General features: G+C 47.6%; 1 long non-coding RNA gene across 1 annotated transcript; it reads left to right on the forward strand.

Moving 5' to 3' along the window:
• Nucleotides 1–2,051: 2,051 nt before the first annotated feature.
• LOC115207139 (uncharacterized) lies at nucleotides 2,052–2,900 on the forward strand. Its single transcript, XR_003880930.1, has 3 exons — nucleotides 2,052–2,106; nucleotides 2,237–2,455; nucleotides 2,608–2,900. It is a non-coding gene; the product is annotated as an uncharacterized LOC115207139 (long non-coding RNA).
• Nucleotides 2,901–23,060: the final 20,160 nt, after the last annotated feature.

Here is a 23,060-nt window from a genome sequence, read left to right on the forward strand (position 1 = left end):
TGAGAGAGAGAGAGAGAGAGAGGGCGAGAGACAGAGACAGAGAGAGAGAGAGAGAGAGAGAGAGAGAGAGAGAGAGAGAGAGAGGAGAGCGAGGCCCTATTTGCATGCTGCATACGTTACCAGGTGGCTCTGTCCACCAGGGTACAAATTAGATTTCCTGACAACAAGGTAGGAGAGAATAGAACGAGCTGTTCTGCTGCCCTCCCTCCCATCCCTTCCTCCGAGTCTCTCCACCCCTCCATCCCTGCCTTCCTTCCTCCGAGTCTCTCCACCCCTCCCTCCCTTCTTTAACTGTCGTCAAAGCCTGGAAAATGTTAAAACATTGGCGTACAAGATCATGCACGGCTAGGCTGCTACTGTTAGATATAAGCATGTTTTCTAAGAGAAAAGGGGCTCTGGAATCGTGATTTACCCATGCTTTTGACATGTTACTCTGAAAGCACCAAACAGCACATCTTTGGCCATTTAAAGATTTGAGGAGTCTTTTTGACACTTGAGCGAAAGGTGGGGCCCTATCGATCACACATGGGCAAAAGTGCACCCTCCAAAATGAAAAAGTGAACCCTTTCAAATGAACCCTCTTCCCCCGTCTTTCAAGGTGCTCCTCCCTCCACCCTTCACCCAACACCTTCAACCCTCAACTATGAACCCTCTAACCTCTCTACCTCTCCATTAGCCACAGATGCTTCAGGCCAAGGCCAGGGTCTTCACCGTGACATGGGGGGAGAAGAGAAGGTGGGATAAAGATGAAAAGTGCAGAACCATGAATGGAGGGCTTAAACTTTTCAGACTGGACTTGAAAGCTGAAAGCTGGGCGCTATGTGTCTGTCTGGGCTGGCCGGGCCCCTCTATCCCCCTCTCTGGCCCCCCTGACCCCTGGGGGAAATGACATTGTCTGGTGTCAGTCACCCTGGAACTAGACCTAGCCGCTGCTACACATGCATTGTTCTCCACCACCCTCTGTTTAAGAGGACAGGAAGAAAGCATCTAGGTCGAGGGGTAAGACAGGGTTGTCCTCTCGCGCCCCTTCTAATGCTTGACGTACAAAGACCAAGGTCATCAAAGGGAATGGTGTGTGTGAGAGAGTGTTAGTTGGGTGCTGGTTTAGGGAGAGTATTATTCGTGTTTTAGTATTGTACTGTTAGACATTAACTTTTTTTGCTGGAGCCAGAAACACAAGCATTTCGCTGCTCCTGCTTTAACATCTGCTGTGTACGCGACAAATAAACTTTGATTTGATTTGGACTGTGTCTGTGTAACTCATCCTTAGCCAATGCTGTGAGTCTCAGCCTGAAGCCATTGTCACCTCCTTGTTCACTTACCCCAAATTCTCCCCTCCACCATCATTGATCGGTCCCTTCAATTAACGTGTGAATTTGCCCGCAATCAATTCCTGTTCTACCTTCCCCCCTTCCTCAGTCTGCTCATCCCCCTTCGTTTTAATTTTACCCCTTGTGTCTTCCACACACTCTTTCTCTCTCTCACACACACACACACCCAGGTCTCAAGAGGTCACTGCCTAGAAGGTTTCGTAAACTCTCTCTCCTTTTCTCTCGCTGTAGAGAAATCAATACTTTATCAACAAGCCTTGAGAGGCTTCTGCACTTATCCTGTATGATCTTTGGTGGTAAAGGCTAGAAGCATCCATCTCCTAGGTTCACTAAACCTCTCGGGTGGCTCGCTAAGACAATCAGAAGAAAGAGAGAGCGATGTACGTTGGAGAAGGGGAAATATAGGGATGGAGGGAGGTGGAAGCAAGAGAAGGATAGAGGGGTCTGGGGGCTTTTAGAAAGAGGGATTTGCTCCTCTGCTTTGCTGCTTTTAGCATGATCTGCATCTGATTAGGGGGGTAGGGGCGAGGGGGACGAGCAGTGTCCTTCAACCCGATACTCCCCTGTCCCGCTATTATAGAGCCATGGAACACTGAGATCCATCATCGTCTCCTCGGCCGGCCTGCCTGGCTCAGCCCTGCACAGGGAGATATTAGACTGGCTCCCTGCTCACTATGCAGTCTATTCTAAATACATACTATTACTCTACATACAGCACACCACCAAGGTCCTATTCTACATACGACTTCACTACAGTATACTGTACACCACCAAGGTCATATACGACTTCACAACAGTATACTGTACACCACCAAGGTCCTATTCTACATACAACTTCACTACAGTATACTGTACACCACCAAGGTCCTATATGACTTCACTACAGTATACTGTACACCCCCAAGGTCCTATATGACTTCACTACAGTATACTGTACACCACCAAGGTCCTATATGACTTCACTACAGTATACTGTACACCACCAAGGTCCTATATGACTTCACTACAGTATACTGTACACCACCAAGGTCCTATTCTACATACGACTTCACTACAGTATACTGTACACCACCAAGGTCCTATTCTACATACGACTTCACTACAGTATACTGTACACCACCAAGGTCCTATACGACTTCACTACAGTATACTGTACACCACCAAGGTCCTATATGACTTCACTACAGTATACTGTACACCACCAAGGTCCTATACGACTTCACTACAGTATACTGTACACCACCAAGGTCCTATCCGACTTTACTACACTACCAAGGTCCTATTCTACATAGGACTTCACTACAGTATACTGTACACCACCAAGGTCCTATCCGACTTCACTACAGTATACTGTACACCACCAAGGTCCTATACGACTTCACTACAGTATACTGTACACCACCAAGGTCCTATATGACTTCACTACAGTATACTGTACACCACCAAGGTCCTATATGACTTCACTACAGTATACTGTACACCACCAAGGTCCTATCCGACTTCACTACAGTATACTGTACACTACCAAGGTCCTATACAACTTCACTGCAGTATACTTTACACCACAAAGGTCCTATATGACTTGCCTAGCGTATACTGTACAGGAAAAAGGTGTAAGGAAGTTTTATTTACTGTAGGGGTGATTAAAATAAATTACTTTTTTATTTCCTGTACATTAGTTGGCATATAATTTATTTACATTTCTTATGTACGTCATTTTCATTCGGAGGGTTGACCGTTAGTATCATTTGCCAATCGCTGCATGAAAAACCGACTTCTTCATCAAGTTCAAGTACACCAAAGTCTAGACCAACTTGACAAGACAGTTGAATTATTACTAAGTATATTTTATATTCCACAAGTCAAGTCTAGCCAGATCTGTGGTGCTTCAGATTCGTAAAGTGGCATGCAGAGTTCAGCACAGCATGTGCTGCAGACATCAATCTTACATTTCCAGCCTCAGTACCATAGTGAGTAACCTTGGTTTGGGAATGACATCTATTTGCTGGCTGGCTGCACACGTCTCCACGCAAATTGTATGGGCCCATTTAATTTGTTTTTATGCACGTTTAGTCAAGAATGCAATGCTGTGCACGTTAGCGTGTGGCGGCGGTGGAGCGGGGAGAACTGGCCGCCAACCCGAATGGTTGGGCTGGGTCACAATGACAGAGAGAAAACAGGACGATGGAAGTTGATTGTTCTGCCGGGTTGTGTTGATGTATGAATAGAGAGATCTCTGGATGTGTCCTATGGAGAGTTCAGGGCTGCGAGAGAGACTCATGGGATAGAGACACTGTAGTGTTGGTCGCAGACAGAGGGCCGAGATGACATGCGGGTAACAAGAAACCGGAAGTCGAAAGGGTGATAGTACAGCAGGACCTTGTCCGTTCTGTCACTGGTCACAGGTCAAACTGGACTGTAAATAGAGTGTGTTTCCTTTCCCTTATTGCTGTCAATTATATAATGTACTATTCTCCACCAGTCACCCTTATATGGTCCTATGACATGTTTCTTGTCAAGAGAGTTCCATTATGTCACTTTAAACAACACACATTTTCTCAAGTCATAAAAATTGCAACTATCCGATTCCGCGGCTCCCGTCCCCCATGTTAAAACACGTATGGCATGAAACGACCTGTTCATTACAGTACATGGGATAATAACATACAGTAACAGTCCAAAGGTTACGTCTCAGCATGTCAGTCTTTATCTCGTGGAACACTATAGCTGCTTGATCTTTAACATGTTCCCGTCTTCACGGTCAACATGAATAGAAATCAAAGCAAAGATCCCGATTTTAAAACACAATTCAACTCTGACTGACAGTGTCATACCGAACCATAGATTTCATCCAATCAAACTTCAAGGTAATATATCTCCTTCTTTCTTTCTCCCTTCACTTCCCAGCTCCCAAACCCCTGTACTGTTACTCCTCAGTGAGAAAACATCACACGTAGTCCACAAATGAAAGGGAAATGTGACAATGAAGAATATAGAGACCAAGGTAAAGTTATGTAGGAGTGTAATTGATTTGGAACAAAAGTGCTCTCTTGTCCTTAAGTGTTGAATTCCACATATTCTTTTGCTCTTTGACGGACAATCTGTAAAGCACATGCACACTCATGTACGCCCACACACACGCACGCACTCGCACCCCGCCTCTCGCCCAACACTGGCCTAAGGGTACTAGCCGAGTGTGACTTTATGGTATCGCTTGATTGAAAGTGGAAATAGAGATATGAAAGCCAAGCGCATGCTATTGCCCCTGGGTAGATTGAGGATCATCATTCGGGCATCATCTCAAAATATGACCAAAATATAACGTATCTAATATCTGTTATGCTCATAGCTGGAGGTTGTTTTATAAGATGAAAAAACTCAGTACATGTTTGTCTCTGGTGTTAAATCTTAGAGAGAGACCAGGCCTACATCCCAAAAATGGCCCCCCTATTGTCACGCATGTGTGTAGAAATGGACCAGGGCGCAGCGTGAGTAGCGTTCCACATCTTTATTATATTTTGAAACTTAACCAAACAACCAATAAACTATAAACAAACCACAAACCGTGACGAAGAAGGTGCAACATGCACTAACTCAAAATAATCTCCCACAAACACAGGTGGGAAAAACAACTACTTAAATATGATCCCCAATTAGAGACAACAATGACCAGCTTCCTCTAATTGGGACTCATACAAAAACCCAACATAGAAAAAATAAACTAGAACACAACATAGAAAAAATAAACTAGAGCACAACATAGAAAAAATAAACTAGATAAACCCCCCCAGTCACGCCCTGACCTACTCTACCATAGAAAATAAGAGCACTCTATGGTCAGGACGTGACAGTACCCCCCCCCCAAAGGTGCGGACTCCGGCCGCAAAACCTGAAACTAAAAGGGAGGGTTAGGGGGGGTGTCTAATGTTTGTGGCGGCTCTGGTACAGGACGAAGAACCTTCTCATCCTGCGGATCCGCCAGCATTGGAGGCGGCTCTGGTGCAGGACGAAGAACCCTCTCATCCTGTGAATCCGCCAGCACCGGTGGAGGCTCCGGGCCGCCGACCGCCGCTGGAGGCTCCGGGCCGCAGAACACCGCTGGAGACTCCGGCCGCGGACCGCCGCTGGAGGCTCCGGGCCGCGGACCGCCGCTGGAGGCTCCGGGCCGCGGACCGCCGCTGGAGGCTCCGGGCCGCGGACCGCCGCTGGAGGCTCCGGGCCGCGGACCGCCGCTGGAGGCTCCGGGCCGCGGACCGCCGCTGGAGGCTCCGGGCCGCGGACCGCCGCTGGAGGCTCCGGACTGTGGACCGTCGTTGGAGGTTCCGGATTGTGGACCGTCGTTGGAGGTTCCAGACTGTGGACCATCGTTGGAGGTTCCGGACTGGAAACTGTCGCCGGAAGCTCTGGACTGGGAACTGTCGCTGGAAGCTCTGGACTGGGAACTGTCGCCAGAAGCTCTGGAACGGGAAGGCGCACTGGAGGCCTGATGCGTGGAGCCGGTACAGGTGGCGCCAGACTGGTAACACGCACCTCAGGATGAGTGCGGAGAGCAGGCACAGGACATATTTGAGGACACGCACTTCAGGGAGAGTGCGAGGAGGAGGCACAGGACGTACTGGGCTGTGGAGGCGCACTGGAGACCTGGTGCGTAGAACCGGTGCAGGATATACTGGACCGTGAAGGCGCACCGGAGGTCTGGAGCGTAGAGCTGGCACAACCCGTCCTGGCTGAATGCTCACTTTAGCCCGGCAAGTGCGGGGCGCAGGCACAGGACGCACTGGGCTGTGAAGGCGCACTGGCGACACAGTGCGTAGAGCCGGTGCAGGAGATCCTGGACCGAGGAGACGCACCAGAGACCAGGAGCGCTGAGCCGGCACAACCCGTCCTGGCTGAATGCTCACTTAAGCCCGGAAAATGCGGGGAGCCGGCAACGAGCGCACCGGGCTGTGAATGCGCACTGGAGATACGGTGCGCATCACCGCATAACACGGTGCCTGACAGGTCACACGCTCCCCACGGTAAGCACAGGGAGTTGGCTCAGGTCTAAAACCTGACTCCGTCAATCTCCCCGTGTGCCCCCCCAAAACATTTTTTTTTGGAGCTGCCTCTCGGGCTTCTCATGCTAATTCCTCGTATTGTCGCCGTTCCTCTTTTGCTGCCTCTATCTCCTCCCTTGGACAGCGATACTCCCCAATCTGCGTCCAGGGCCCCTTGCCGTCCAGGATCTCCTCCCATGTCCCCTCCTCTTGGCCACGCTGCTTAGTCCTCTGGTGGTGGGAGATTCTGTCACGCATGTGTGTAGAAACGGACCAGGGCGCAGCGTGAGTATCATTCCACGTCTTTATTATATTGTGAAACTTAGCCAAACAAACAATAAACTATAAACAAAACACAAACCGTGACGAAGGAGGTGCAACATGCACTAACTCAAAATAATCTCCCACAAACACAGGTGGGAAAAACAACTACTTAAATATGATCCCCAATTAGAGACAACGATGACCAGCTGCCTCTAATTGGGAATCATACAAAAACCCCAACATAGAAAAAATAAATTAGAACACAACATAGAAAAAATAAACTAGATAAACCCCCCAGTCACGCCCTGACCTACTCTACCATAGAAAATAAGAGCACTCTATGGTCAGGACGTGACACCTATTCCCTACACAGTCAAAAGAAGTGCACTGCATAGGGGAAAGGGTGCTATTTGGGACGCAACCCAGGTCACGTTTAGATGCCAGAAACTGAAGACAGTCTGATGGAGTTATGGTTTTTATAGCCAATATTATATCCACTCTCCTCAGATCAGTATGATAGTTGAATACACAAACATACTGTACAGCACATTACGGGTAGGCCACTAAAGGAAGGATGAATCTGAACAAATAGATTCCGAAATAAAATCTTGTGTAATATGTCTGATTGTATAACACATTGATGCATAAGCACATTCACCAATTGAAACAGACGGATAAACAAGAAATAGACGTATCAAACTAGAACATGATCCTACTACATCACCTTATGCGATAATGATAACATTTAAAATAGCACTGTCCATAAAGTACATATAACTGTAATCCATCCATATAATGTTGAGTAAAGAAATAAACTGATAAACAAATGAACAAATCAAGTAGGTAAAAACAAGGTAAAACAACATAATACTTTGTTCTACAAAATGTGGTTGTTTTCTAGGTTTTATTGAGAGGCAGAGGGAGCGCTGTTTGACCATATGTTTACCTGAGGCTTAAGCATGCTCTCTCTTCACCTGCATCACTCTGGGGTCATGGCAAGCTCTCTCTCTCATCCAGCTCACGTGCCCGTGAATCATCCTCTTCCTTCACTCAACTATCCATCCCTCCATCCGCCTGCTGTCCCCAGGGGAGTAGACAGAAGCTGGGTTGACTAAATCCCATGTAGAGTAGCCTCGTGTAGGTGGAAGGTCTGAGTCCATCATTTTACATGTACTGTACATGCACTGTATCTACATCATGTTCTAATGATTAATGCTGTGTGTGTGTGTGTGTTTGTGTGTGTGTGTGTGCGTGTGTGCGTGCGCCTGCATGCAGACGTGAGTGCATCATTTGCATGCATGCTCTCCTGCAAGCCTAAAAAACTGCATATGCATGGGTGTGTGTGCTTTTCAAAACCACAGTCCATCCATGCCTGAACAAACAGCAGAGCACTCTCCTCCCTCTCTCCCTCCCTCTCTCCATCCCTCTCTCCATCCCTCTTTATCTGGGTCAAGGTAGCCGGGGGTAATGGGAAAAGCCTGAGGCGTATCTGCCAGGCAAATGATCTGATGAAATTATTAAAGTGTGTTTTCACTCGCTGGAGGAGGGGCCAAAAGGACTGAGGGGAGGTGGGCGATCAGATGAAAGGTGTGTGTGTGCGCGTGCGTGTGTTAGGGGTTTAGGTTAGCCTCCCCACAGAGGCCTTCAGGAAGGGGGGAGGAGGGAAGGAGGAGAGGAGGAGCGGAAGCAGAGGAGCAGCAGCAGGACGGTGGGAGAAGTGTGAATTAGACACCTGGTTAACACCCCCAACACTCACACACACTCTTCATAATGTGGCCTGACTATATGCATCAACCACTGATATGTCCTGTTGCTATGAGCAGGCTACTGAGGTGGCTGTGGTGTGCTGCCTGTAAGTATACCACTGATAGGCTAGTCATGGAGCTACTACAACAGACTGTACTGTATGTAGATGTAGCATTATTCAGAATGGTCACTGTTAGGCTGCATTCCATATGGGTATAGGGACAAAGTGGAGTCGCAATTCAACTGCTCAGACACGAGACCTATGTGGCAGGGTCTCTTGGCAATTATGGACAACAAAAAGAAAAACAGCCACATCACGGACACCGACGTCTTGCTTCCAGACAAACTGAACACCTTCTTTGCCCGTTTTGAGGAGAATACAGTGGCACCGACGCGGCCCGCTACCAAGGACTGCGGGCCCCCCCTCTCCTTCTCCATGGCCGAAGTGAGTAAGACATTTAAACCTGTTAAACATCACAAGGTTGCTGGCCCCAACGGCATCCCTAGCCACGTCCTTAGAGCATGCACAGACTAACTGGCTGGTGTGTTCACAGACATATTCTCCCTATCCCAGTCTGCTGTCCACACATGCTTCAAGATGGCACCATTGTTCCTGTACCAAAGAAGGCAAAGATAACTGAACTAAATGACTATCGCCCCGTAGCCCTCACTTCTGTCATCATGAAGTGCTTTGAGAGGCTTGTCAAGGATCATATCACCTCTACCTTACCTGCCACCCTAGACCAACTTTAGTTTGCATACCTCCCCAACAGGTCCACAGACGTTGCGATTGCCATCACACTGCACACTGCCCTATCCCATCAGGACAAGAGGAATACCTATGTAAGAATACTGTTCATTGACTACAGCTCAGCATTCAACACTATAATACTGTCATGACTGTCCTGATCAGGTCAGGGTACAGGAGACCACCACCCTACAGATTATCTCCCAAACCCCCAACAGAGGAGGAGAGATCTAGGGGTCTGAAGATGTGGGGGTTTTATGACACCTCATGCCCATAATACAGAGAAATTCCTTTGTCCTAACAATGGAGAACTGGCCTCAGAACATTAAACATGCAATAAAGGGACTTTGGAACAATCGTTTCCGTCAGCCACAATGGTGGTTATGACGAAAAGTGGAATATTAAAATGTATGTAACTTTTGTATTTGTTTTTAAAGGTTAAGAGATGACGTTATTATGAAAACATTGTACCTTTAAGAGTTTTCCCAGTATATGCCTGATGTTTATACATTGTACGCTGTTTGGAAAATATCCAAATCAAACAGAATGTTTTGATAAAGATGAAATGTGAAGTTAGTGTCTAAAATCGGATTTTTAGCCAAATCTAAGCCTTGCCCCCTTTACTTGGTCCGCCCAGAGAATTGCCCTAAAGGCTGTTACACCCACTTCTGACCCGAGGGTATAAGACAGGAGAGTGAAGAATTAACATAGAAGACTATTGACCCCAAGCTGCAGCTAAGGTCTAACAAAGTCGACGAACCCCAAAACGAAACACAAGGTTGAAGACAAATAAATATTTTTCTACACGAGCTACGGACGAGTAGCTGTGTCTAAGCGGGTGAATTCAAGCCGAACCACCCAGCCTCCACTCTCCATTGAATCGTGGTATCGACACCATTCGAGCCGAAGCTGTGAGCTCTGAGCTACAGAGCTGTCTGTCCTCAGAAGACCCCTTTCCGATCAAGGGTGAGGATCAGACCACTTAGCCAAGAAGGACACTGACATCGTGAGGACAACCAGAGAGTTGCGCCGGAGAACTGCGTCATTTAGAAGCCTAAACGACCCACGCGGAGCTTCCCACCTGAGAACTCCAACACGTAATTACATCATTATATTCTGACCCATAAGAGCGGCAGTTCGGGGCAAGGCTAGTTAAATAAGCATGGCTGACAAATGAACCCAAATGTATATTTCTCTCGTGTACTTCCTTTCTTTCTCTCTCTTTAAAATCCCCATTTTGGGTAACAAGCGCCATAGTGTGTTGGCCCGTTATACTAAGTCCTAATCAATAGCTAGACTGTGTTTTGTGTATGTGCATTTTTATCATCATTTTAGCTTGCTAGTAAATAAATAATCAACTAAGATTGGTGTGGTAAATTCAGTGGTAAAGCCCGGGTCCGTGCAGATTCCCGGATTATACGACTTTCAGATTATGAGACTGTAGAGGAAATTGATTAATTTAGCGACTGTTGTAATCGATATTCTGATATCCTTTGAGTTAATTTGGGAAATAGAAACTCAATCAAAACAATGTTCCCATGGTGCCCCAGGTTAATGAGTTAATAATTGCTTGATTCATTGCTTAATTCATTTAATCACGTAATTATAAACCGTTAATCATTCGATGAGCAACAGTCGTCACATTAACTAATACAACGTCACGACATATGGCGCCCCCTGTGAGGAATCTAAGATAGGACTAGGCCGCACTGTTGTGTTATTCCATATCAATTGTGTAGCAATATATATACATTCCATTAATAGCTATAGGCAGGACTAGTGCGGGAGAGAAGTGTGTGTGTCGTTCCATTTCACCCAGATACTGGTCGGGAGAGAACGACCCCTGTTGTATATCTGACCAAAGCCAGTGTGAAGGGGGTCTACTGAATGCTAACAGCTAGGGCATATGTACCAGCCGATGCAGGCATTCTGAGAAATAATACTAGTTGGGCCTAACGTAGTGTTATTTCTGTCGATCGCTTTCAGGAGTGATCTGACTCGGTCATAAGTAATTCCTAGAGCAGAGGACATATGAGCCAGCCATTACGGAAATTAGAGTAGATATATTCGTTTGACCGAAGCGAAGTTATTATCTCTCTACCTCTCGCGTTGGGTAACGGGGAGAGGTTAAGGGTTGAACGTGAGACGTCACCAAGTAAACCCGTTCCCTTGTTGGAGGGAACATCCCTTGTGCGGCGAGGGGGAAACCCCGCGCAAGGAAAGCTAAGCATTGCGCCAGATGCTAAGCTAACAAAGGGGAGCCGCCATTTTTGTTTTCCTCTTTGTTCATAGTGAATTCCCGCGTTAGACGGGAATCCTGTGTGATCTCAGCTTGGGCTATCCGTAACCTCTGGCGAAGAAACGCCAGTCATTTTTCGTGAAATAAGTCAGGTTAGGCTGTACGATATCTAACCAGTCTCAACTGATTGGATATCACTGTCTCGTTCAATTTAATATACATTAAATTGCTACACTACCTGTGCAGGTTGGTTAGGGGAATAATACACACACGAATGTGCCATAACCAATGAGACATTGTTAAACTGTTCCACGTTAACTTAGATATAGCAACTATTTCAGGTTAATTAAAGCTAATTCCTTTAGCCTATACAGGGTTGACTAATCATTCAAATTGATTAATAGATTAAAGCTGTTTTACCAGCTTAATGGTGTTTAGGTAGACTTTTTAACAGTTTTGTAAAATTCTATTTTCACTGGTACCCTGTCGATTTTAGCTTGTGTTAACAGTGACCTCCGGTGGTGAAGAATCACCAGTAATTATTTTTAAATAATTCAGGTTATGCTGTACGATATCTAACCAGTCTCAACTGATTGGATATCATTGTCTCGTTCAATTTAATATACATTAAATTGCTACACTACCGTTCAGGTTGGTTATTGGAATAATACGCAAACTAATGTGTTCTAACCAATGAGACATAGTTAAACTTTTCAATGTTAACTTAGATATAGCAATTACTTCAGGTTAATTAAAGCTAATTCCTTTAGCCTATACGGGGTTGACTAATCATTCAAATTGATTAATAGATTAAAGCTGTTTTACCAGCTTAATGGTGTTTAGGTAGACTTTTTAACAGTATTGTAAAATTCTATTTTCACTGGTACCCTGTCGATTTTAGCTTGTGTTAACAGTGACCTCCGGTGGTGAAGAATCACCAGTAATTATTATTTTTAAATAATTCAGGTTATGCTGTACGATATCTAACCAGTCGCAACTGATTGGATATCATTGTCTCGTTCAATTTAATATACATTAAATTGCTACACTACCGCCCAGGTTGGTTATTGGAATAATACGCAAACTAATGTGTACTAACCAATGAGACATAGTTAAACTTTTCAACGTTAACTTAGAGATAGCAACTCTTTCAGGTGAATTAAAATTAAAATTCCCAAATAGCCGATACAGGTTAGATTTATCATTAAAATCGATTTAATCAATTAAACCTGTTTTGGCAAGTTCAGTAATAACCAACTCACATTACTGACCCAGTCTTGATGATTCACTGACGTTTACAAACTGAGTTAAATCGTGTTTGCAGCCTCCAACTAAAAACCCCAAACATTACGTAAATTGAAATAACTGACAATCATAATAATGAGCAATCCATCAGATGGGTTTCCACCCATTTCCCCTCTAATCAGTGGACCTTCACCCACGGAAAGATTGATCGCGGACCTCAGCAACGATGCAAATCCTAACTATGCCGAGGGGCTGAAAATGTTAGATTTCAATGCCATAAGCGAGAAAAATGCAGACATTGCGACAGACGCTCTTCAAAATAGACCATCAGGCGGAGGCCTTGTGAAGGTTCTCTCCAGTTTAGCCCTCAACTATGCCCACCAGCAGAGATGGACAGTGCACCAGTACCTCAGTGCCCAGCAGAGGCACGAGCAGGAAGCTGGGGAGTTCAAGGTACAGGTGGAGAGAACCAGGGAGCTGGCATCGAAAGCCGAAAAAGATAAGCTGCTGCTAGCTGAGGAACTGTGTGTGAGAACAGATAAATTGGAAGATCTGTCTAACACTTATAACAAAGAACGCGAACAAACTCTTGACCAAGTCCGTATTCTAAAAGAACAACTCGGTTTAGCCAAAACTAAATACGATGAAGTCCACGCGAAACTAGATGAATCGGAAGAGCTAGTTAGAAAACGGGGCGAGCAAATTGATGCCCTACAAACGGTTGTGAATGAAACCACTCAAAGCAATAATGCTCTATTCCAAAAGCTGCAGACCAAAGACGATCAGTTAATGAACACAATGACCAAGTTGGAGGACAAAACAGCAGAACTCATTGAAGTCGCTGATTTAATGAAGGATGAGAAAGACCAGGTGAGAAAGTTGGAAAATGTGACCTCTAAACAAAAGGAGGACATCGCATCACTGGATCTCTCACTCCACACTCGCGACCTCTCCCTGCAAACCATGACAGATAAGTATGAGGCCGAGCGAAAAAAGGGCGACACCTACGTGCCGAAAATAAACACCCTCAACTCCCAGGTGGACTCTGCGATGCAGCATAACACCACCCTTAGGTATCATCTGGAGGAACTCCAGAACAGTCACGCGCTATCGCGGGACAACCAAACCAAGCAACCTAGCTCACATCCGGAGCTAAGAGAACGAGGGAATGTAGATGACAGGAGATTTCAGCCTCTTTCTCTTGGCCATTCGGGCCACAGTGAATTGGGGCCTCCTCGCCAACACAACCACAGCTTGACTTTTCCTCTTGGCCTCTCGGCCGACAATTCTCCACGGGAGAGTGCAGATGCTCCCCGCGCACTTGGCGGGGATCGCCTTGACAGAATCGTCAAAAACTTCCGCCTCTTCGACCCCGTTCCGGGAAAGCCAAACGACACTGAGACATTCTTAGCCGACATAGAGGACGCCTTGGATGGCTACCCAAACGCTACGAATGCAGACAGGCTCTATCTTTTGAAGCGAACGTCCAACAGACACGTGACAAGGTTCATCCGTCTACAAGAGCAACACGTGCAAAACGACTATGCTAAACTTGCCACGGTTTTGAAAATAGAATTCAGTGGTTCTGCGACTCGCAAACACGATAGTTCGTTGGCTAACAATATCAGACAAGCTCGAAATGAACACCCACAAGCCTACTATCACCGGCTTCGTTCAGCTTACTTTGGCATGCTCACTGAAACAGGAATGGAAGACCTATTACCGTTCAAACAACTTTTTCTGTCAAACATGTCTCCCAACTTCATTAACTACTTGGGCCCTACTGCCCACGTCGGGTTGCCAATATCGACGCTCCGAGAGCTGGCAAGCACCGCTTTTGAAGCATCAAAAGCAAGCCGGGCTAAGAGCCCGGACACCTCGACTTTCGAGCTTAGGCGGGAACCATCACTCGAATTAGAAGGGGCTGCATCAGGGACATATGCTGTAAAAGAGGATGATCAAAGGGGGTGGCTACCAAGTAACCACCACCCCGACAACCACCGCCGTAACTATAGCTACGATGAACGTCCCCAATCTAACAGGTCCCGTAGAGATCAACCTAGCCGACATGCCCCTCCGCCTAACTCTCACAAAGGGTCAGGACACAAGGGTAACAAGCGTAACAAGGGCAACAAAGTGTTCAACAATGATTTAAACGCTAACCGAAATGATATAGAAGCTCTGATAAAAGATGTACTGCATCGTAAGAAATTTGAGAAAGAGGACAAGGATAAATCCTCATGACTAGGCGTAAAATCGTTGGAAACCGAGTCCGCCGAAATTCATGCAATTCAAGAGGACGCAAACATTTCCATTACCCCCGCCCCCACTCGAATCCCTGTCCAGGTACCGCCCGTTCTAGACACAAGCCCGCAGGTTTTGTCTACAGACTTGGACACGGAGGTGGAGATGCACGAGATAAGCAGCTTTGCAACAGATGATTCCTCTACCATTCCGATAGAGGACCCACTGGGTCACGTAGGTGACTTATCTGTCTTGGAAATCGACGCAGATTACAAACCGCTCCGTTCTCCCAAAGCACTCCATTTTGTTGGGGATATGACGAGAAAAACCAACTCGAACAGGCCATACCTTAGAACAGTCCTGGAGGACTGTGTGACCTGTCACGCTCTGATAGATTCGGGTTCAACAATTTCCCTCATATCCGAAACCTTGCTGGATGAACTAAAAAGGGCAGTGGACCCAACAAAACGTTGGTTGAAAACGGAACAGTGCGATACGAATCTTCGAGGTTTCACTCAAGCTACCTCGCCCCTAACCAAACGTCTCCTACTTTAACTCAACTTCGAAAGAGTGTCACTGATACACCCCGTGTATGTGACTAGCATCGAAATCGAACGAATGCTGATTGGGAGTGATTTAATTGACCGTTTGGTACCACTAATGGATTGGAAAACCAATCAAATCTGGTCACAGATACCTATGCCAACTCCGTTGACTTCGCCGCATTCTTCCAAGGCTACCTGCCATACATTGTGCAACGACGTGGGTCCGACGTCAGCATCTGACGCAAACCCGGTGAACTTGGCCGTGAGCCCGCCATTTGTGGCAAAGGACAATGTGAGTTCGACTCGGAACTTAACCGAACATGTGGTTTTCTTGTGCGGCTTGGGTGATTCACCAGCCGACACTTACCGCCCTCCTCTGATAGGGGGCGTGTGCCTAAACGGCACTAGGGCTGAGGATACCAGGCTGGCCACCTGGTCAGAAAAATCCGCAATCAGTTTGGAAATGTTCAACGAAATTTCGAAAACGGCTAACTGCCATCCCCTTGTGCCGAAAACGTTTAGATTTCCACTGGGAACGACTCCCCAGACAACACTCACCGCAATAGGGGTGTGTGCGCTATCGATCCGCATTGGAACCAAGGAATTATCCCACTACCTACTGGTTGTCGCGGACCTCCCACATACAGTCTATGTGGGAGCGGACATTTTGGTAAGATTGGGTGTTAAACTTGATACCATACACCAAGTTCTTTGGTCTTTGGCGCAGCCAAACCAACATGCCTTGTCTTTCGACCCGGTGCGAATGGCTTCCGGGCAGACTATTCCTGAAGCTTGCAAGACGATAACTGAGTCCGCCATGTTGATACCGGCAAGAACCACAGAGGTTTCTGTAAGACTGAACCTGGCGCCCGGATACCGGATGGAAGGCACCACTGCGTTCTTCCAACCCTCTCCAAAACTATTCGACTTGGGGCTAACTATCAATGGTAACCCACTGTTGGAACTAACCGCTAGATCCACTTACCTCCTGGTACAAAATCTGACTCAAGCGGATATTTCCATTCCTCGGCACACTCAGCTAGGAACATTGATCGATTACGCCTTCCATGATTTTGAACTAGTTGTTCCTGTGATTGGGCCTCTTCCGTCCTCCCTAGACCTAGATGGCGAGGGAGGTACGCTGTTTACTTGTCAGTCAAAAGCAATAGCACTAACTCCCGTATTGCCACTGGACGACACATCGGCATTCCGGCTGGATGCCGATCCTGACAGCAACCTGTTAATATACTCCATCGTCACGGAGGATGATATTGCGTCTCCTCCTGCATGCGAAGTACACTCTTGTGAGAAAACAACCGATGACTCTTCCAAAGGTGACATGCCGTCACCACCCGATGAAGACCTGTACAATGTCGCCGAACCATATCCTGGTTTCCATGCACAGGTAATACAACTACTGTCGGAGGCTGATGCTCTTGTCAATGACACTGAACGCCATCAGTTGAGAGAATTGTTTAACAAACACAGTGAGATCTGGTCGACAGACTCGCTGGATTGCGGGGTTACGGGTATCCATGTGGTGCGTATTCCTACGCCACCCGGAGCAACTCCTACGTTCGTTAGACAATACAAAATCCCGCTCGCAGCATACGCAGCAGTACAAGAGATTATCGATTCCTTATTAGCTAAACGGATAATCAGGGAATGTAACAGTACGTACAGCGCTCCCGTGTGGCCCGTTCTGAAACCAACGGGTAAATGGCGTCTTACCATTGACTATAGACAACTCAACAAACTGGTTCCGTTGTCTCGTTGGCCAATGACACAGCTCGACCACGAGTTGCCAAAGGTGGCAAACGCCAAGTACTTCTCCACAGTCGACGTGGCAAATGGTTTCTGGACCATGACAGTCGACCCGCGTGACCAACACAAGTTGGCTTTCTCTTTCTCGAACAAGCTCTTCACGTTCAATCGTTGCCCATTCGGGTATGCGAACTCCCCCTCAGAGTTCAACATCTTCCTGCACAAGGCTATGCCAGACGCAGCCTCTAGGGGGACGATAATTTACGTGGACGACGTTCTCATGAGAAGTGAGACTTGGTCACATCACCTCAATGAAATGGACCACGTTCTCACCCAACTCGGGACTGCAGGGGCTAAGTTGGCCATCATGAAAGGACAATGGTGCAGGACCAAGGTAAACTACGTTGGGCTTCTGGTGGGTGCCGAGGGCATCCTGCCACAGTCTAACCGAATCCAAGCAGTCCGCAACATCAAAACACCTACAAACCTTCACGAGGTGCGCAGCTTCTTGGGAGTATGTAATTACTCCCGTCAATTCATCGAAAACTACGCCGACTTGTCAAAACCGTTGACTCACCTTCTTCAGAAAGACACCCCATTCGTTTGGGATGCCACTCACAACGAAGCGGTGGCTTCCTTGAAAAACCTGCTTTGCGAGGCACCCTGCCTGGTATACCCCAACAAAGACAAGACATTCTTTTTGGAAGTCGGTTTCTCAGAGCACTGCCTCAGCGCTGGGTTGTACCAAAAATACGACCAAGACAAACGTGTGGTTGCTTACGCGAGCAAAACACTCAACCCCGCCGAACACAAATACTCAGACTGCGAAAAAGCGCTGCTGTCGACAGTCTGGGCGATCAAACACTTCACCAGTTATGTCGGCGGACAAAAAGTGATCATAGAAACATGTCACCAGCCTGTGACTTTTCTGAAAAGCCAACGAATCCGTGAGGGTGCTGTACACAACAGCAGGATAGCGGCTTGGCTCATGACGCTGCAGAGCCATGATGTAGTAATCAACTACGCAAAAGCAAAGAACCTGCCTTTGGGCAGTGCTTTGGCGGTGTGTCAGCACTGTGGTGACGATGAAACCGACTCCGGACCACCCCCGCGTGACATCGCTCCGCCATTGCCTTCGAACCATCACTATTTCGAAGAGAACGTGTGTCTCGACATGCCGATGGCATTTGTAGATGGCTGTTCTTACCGCCATCTAGACCACTTGCAAGCTGGGGTGGGATTGGTATGGCACAACGACATTCCGTGCAAACCACTTCAATTTCAGCTTGGCAACAAGACCAGCCAGTTTGCAGAAGTGGCTGGCGTGCTGATCACCCTGCAAACAGCGGTGAAACACGAATTGGCAGAACTGGCGATCTGCACCGACTCTAACTACGCGAGACTCACCTTCTTATGCCACTTGCCGTTTTGGAAACAAAAGCACATGACTACTTCAAGTGGTAAAGAGGTGAAAAACAAAGAGCTCATTCTAGCTTGTGATGATCTCATCACCAAACACGACATACAGGTGTATTGGAAGAAAGTAAAGGGACACTCCAAATCACCTGGTCGTGACAAACTTGGCAACGACCATGCTGACAGCATGGCGAAATCTGGTGCAATTCACGGCACCCCTTGGGTGTTTGCTGCTCGAGACGAAAAACCCACTGAGGAAGCTATGGTGTCTGCGGTAACGCGTAGCCATGTAGCACCACGGAAAACGTCGTCGCACAAACATAATGTGTTGCTAACGCATTCATTCATGAATGGCGACCTGGTAGCAATGCAACACCAAGATGAGTCCCTCGCCACTTTGATGGCATTCCTGTCGGATCCTGTCAACCACCCAGTGTCCGAACTGGCTTTGGCAGGTTCACACGACTTGCGTTCGCTGTACGCAACTAAACAGCACCTCACACTTGTAGATGACCTATTGGTGTATGTTTCAGAAACCGACACCGCTCGAAGGTGGGTGGTTCCTAAAACACAGAGGGGGATAATGATAGCTCATGCCCACGACGAGCCATGTGGAGGCCATAGGGTGGTCAAGGCTACATGTGAAACATTGCGACAGGTGGCCCACTGGCCTCACATGGAACAAGACGTGGCACGATACGTGAGGGGGTGTCTAGTTGCTGCCAGTTTCAACCCACCAAGCCACTTCACAGAGCACCCCTGCAACGCAAGGGTGTGTCTTACCCCTGGAGCTCGATCCAGATCGACTGGGTCGGCCCAGTTGCCAGGTCTGCCAGAGGCAACAAGTACCTCCTCACAGTGACTTGCGCATTCACAAAGTGGGTGGAGTGCCTGCCGGCGACCAATGACACAGCGGAAACCACTGCCGTTCTTTTGCTAAACCACGTTTTCAGTCATTTCGGCCTGCCAGGAGAAACCGTGGACAGCGACAGAGGAACCCACTTTTCGGCAGCTGTAATGACCGAACTGTGGAAGCTCCTGGGAGTCAAAGCTAAACTCCACATCGCGTGCCACCCTAGGAGCTCGGGGGGGGGGGGGGGTAGACCAGAGCAAACAATCAATTGTCAGAATCTTGAGGAAATATGTGGCAGCCAACCACAAAGATTGGGACCTCAAACTCCCATTGGTACTGATGGCAATCAGAGCCACACGCAACAAGTCTACGGGAATGACACCCTTTGAGATGATGACGGGCGGCAAATTACCCTTCCTCTGCATCTCCTGTACCAACCGGGAGATGTCGCCGCAGCCACCGCCTACACGGCTCATCAATACGTGACCGACTTGCGGAACCATCTCCAGACTACCTTTGCGTACGCTCAAGGACAATTGGAAAGAAGTGCAGAAGGTGACAAGACCTATTACGACAAAAAAGCCTCACACCAGGTGTTCGAGGTCGGAGATAAGGTGTGGTACTACATATACACCAAACCCGCGGGCGTTGCAACAAAGTTCCTGCCCCACTGGACGGGGCCACACGAGATTGTGGTGAAGCTATCACCTGTAGCTTACCAGATCAAAATCAGCAAAGGTCAACAAAACGCCACATTAAAGTGGGTCCACCGGAACCAAATCAAGTTGTACACTCCCCCCATGGGAATAGAAGGGGTGCTAGCCAGCACCGAATAGATAAAAACCCTAGGAAAAAAACAGAGGTACTAAGAAAATTCTTAAGTACCCTCAGCTGATCCCTTCCAGGAGACCTGTACGTTGCACCTAATATCTTTTATTCTCTTCCCAGCTACCAGATATACATCTGTTGTCACTAGTGATATCGTCCTGCGCTGTACTGATTAAAAATAAGAAAAACAGAAAAATAGTTGTCAAAACAATTTTTGTTTACGAATACAAATAACTGAAATAATCCAACAATCTCTGATTATGCGTTTCTGTAGGATGGAGTTCCTTTGGATGATCCTGACACTCTGCGCCCTGGTCAAAACCAACCCAGCAGACGTAATCACGAACGGACCCCCTACGGGAATCGTTCTCCGCGACGATCCAGGACTCCTCATAACTAACTGCAGAGTACACACGCAGAGGGTATATGTCCGCCTAGATGCAGAGAATGTGTACCGCCAACACATTCCACCTGCGGCGCATTTGAGTTGGGCCGGGGCTGACTGGACCAGCCAGGCAATTAAGCACGCCCAGCTAGACACTGCCCATATGTTGGCCCAACTCCAAAAGTTCACAGTAACCCAGTCAGAACTAGCTGAGCCCAGGCGAGAAAAACGATTCGTCGGGGCGCTACTATCGATAGGGGCAGCCGTAGGGTCACTATTTGCCCTAGGTACCACTGCCGTCAACGCAGTCAGTCTAGCCACAGTCAAGAGGAATGTTAGGGAGATTACTGAAGAGATGCCACTTATCCAGCAGCAGATGAAGGCACAGGCCCTTAGGTTGCAACATGTGGGAAAGTCTCTCCAGGACACTATTCTGGTGGTCAACACACACGCTACTCTCCTGAACAAAACTATCCTGTCTGTAGGAAAGCTAGCAGAGGTCATGAACCATGACTATGCCCATGTCCAATTGGTTCGATTGTTACTGGAGGATTTTCTCAGTGAAGTTAGTTCTTCTATGGACCACTTGGCCATGAATAGAATCCCCTCATATCTAGTGCCCCTCTCAATGGTGCACGACATATTGACCTCAGCTACTTCAACCACACTAAGGCCGTTACAATCACATTTGGCCTATAGTCTGGGGTCGGCCATCCCAATACACGTTGATGTTGATCGTAATGAAGTGGGTTTTCTACTGACGCTGCCGGTTGTTGAACTGGAGAATATCTATAGATTGAAAACAGTTCTCAATGTAGGATTTTGGCGCGACAGTACCCACGTAAAGATTGCCACGCCCCCAGTTGTAGCTTACCAGGAAAACAACCCAGATTTCTATCTCACCCCTAACCTGCTAATGTGTACTCTAACCAAAGATGTCCACTACCTTTGTCCTAGCAAACCATTTGTCAGGGATAACACTGAGCGTCTTTGTGGTATTAAAGCTATCACCAGCGAAGAACGCAGTAGAGCCAAACTAACAGCCAGGGATGGGGCCACCACCACACAAGTGGAGGTGGTAGGGAACCGATGGTTGGTCAACACACCGTTCGCGTCCGCCACTATGACTTACGAACGCCATGACTCCATCACCCAATTGAACCTCCCCAACCAGACTGGTTTTGTTACGGTACCAGAGAGGGGCGATTATTCACGTAGACGACCTCGCTCTATACCACCTTCCCGACGACCGGATAGACACAGAGAGTGAAATGCCGGACGCTTTTGCTAAACGTTCCCTTGAGTTACCACAAGCCATTCAATACCAAATCCAGTACGAGGGACCCATGACTGTCGATCTTAGCGTACTGGATGAGGCACTGTTAGTCGACCCGACTGACTACAGACCAAAAGATTGGTCTGTCGCCCGCTCTTGGACGGTGCCGGACAGTATCCTGACTGTTACCATGATCCTTGGTCTCATTTCCCTTGGCGTGTGCACCTACTACGTACACAGGCGCACACGTGCAATGGAAGACCTAATGAGGTCTTATACTAGGATCACCCGTGGGACGGAAGCGATCCCGATTTTTGGAAAGGTGGCAATGGATCCGGAAACCCTCTTACAGGGCCCAGTCCCAGCCTCCTCTCCCGAACTCGCTAGGTCAGCCCAGTAATGTCCCTAATGTAAGCTTTGGCCTTCAGGGGCCAAGTTTTTCCAAGTGCCTTAACTACCCACCTGCAAGTAGGATCAACCTAGACATGACATTAGAGACAATGCCATGATAGAGCTATTTAGCCAAGGCCTTGGACATATATAGAACATAGTCCATATTAGATGATTAAGGTGTGGTAGACATATTTTGTATACTTTTATGTTTTTATTCCAATTTTTCGTTTCATTACCTTTGACACTTAGGAAGCCTTAGAGCCAAGACACCGCTCGTTTGGGGAGGAAATGTAATGATGTATTGCCTGAGTGTTGTGCGTTATTAACGTCTGCCAAGTTACTGCCTAGGTCCACTAACCGGGATAACCGGACGACGGGCCGGAACACAGAGCCACTGCCAGACCTCCTTGATCCATTCTGGTGGTGATCCACAGCTTGCGGAAAGCCTACCAGGGGGAACCACTAAAGGGGGGGGGGCTGCTCTGATGATCCACAGACCAGGACATCCGATGGTCATTCTTATGGTGGGTTGCAACATGCAGAATCATTCCAAGTTGAACCTACCAGAGGGGGACTGTCATGACTGTCCTGATCAGGTCAGGGTACAGGAGACCACCACCCTACAGATTATCTCCCAAACCCCCAACAGAGGAGGAGAGATCTAGGGGTCTGAAGATGTGGGGGTTTTATGACACCTCATGCCCATAATACAGAGAAATTCCTTTGTCCTAACAATGGAGAACTGGC

The sequence above is a fragment of the Salmo trutta genome, chromosome 14, assembly GCF_901001165.1.
Source record: "Salmo trutta chromosome 14, fSalTru1.1, whole genome shotgun sequence".
Lineage (NCBI taxonomy): Eukaryota > Metazoa > Chordata > Actinopteri > Salmoniformes > Salmonidae > Salmo > Salmo trutta.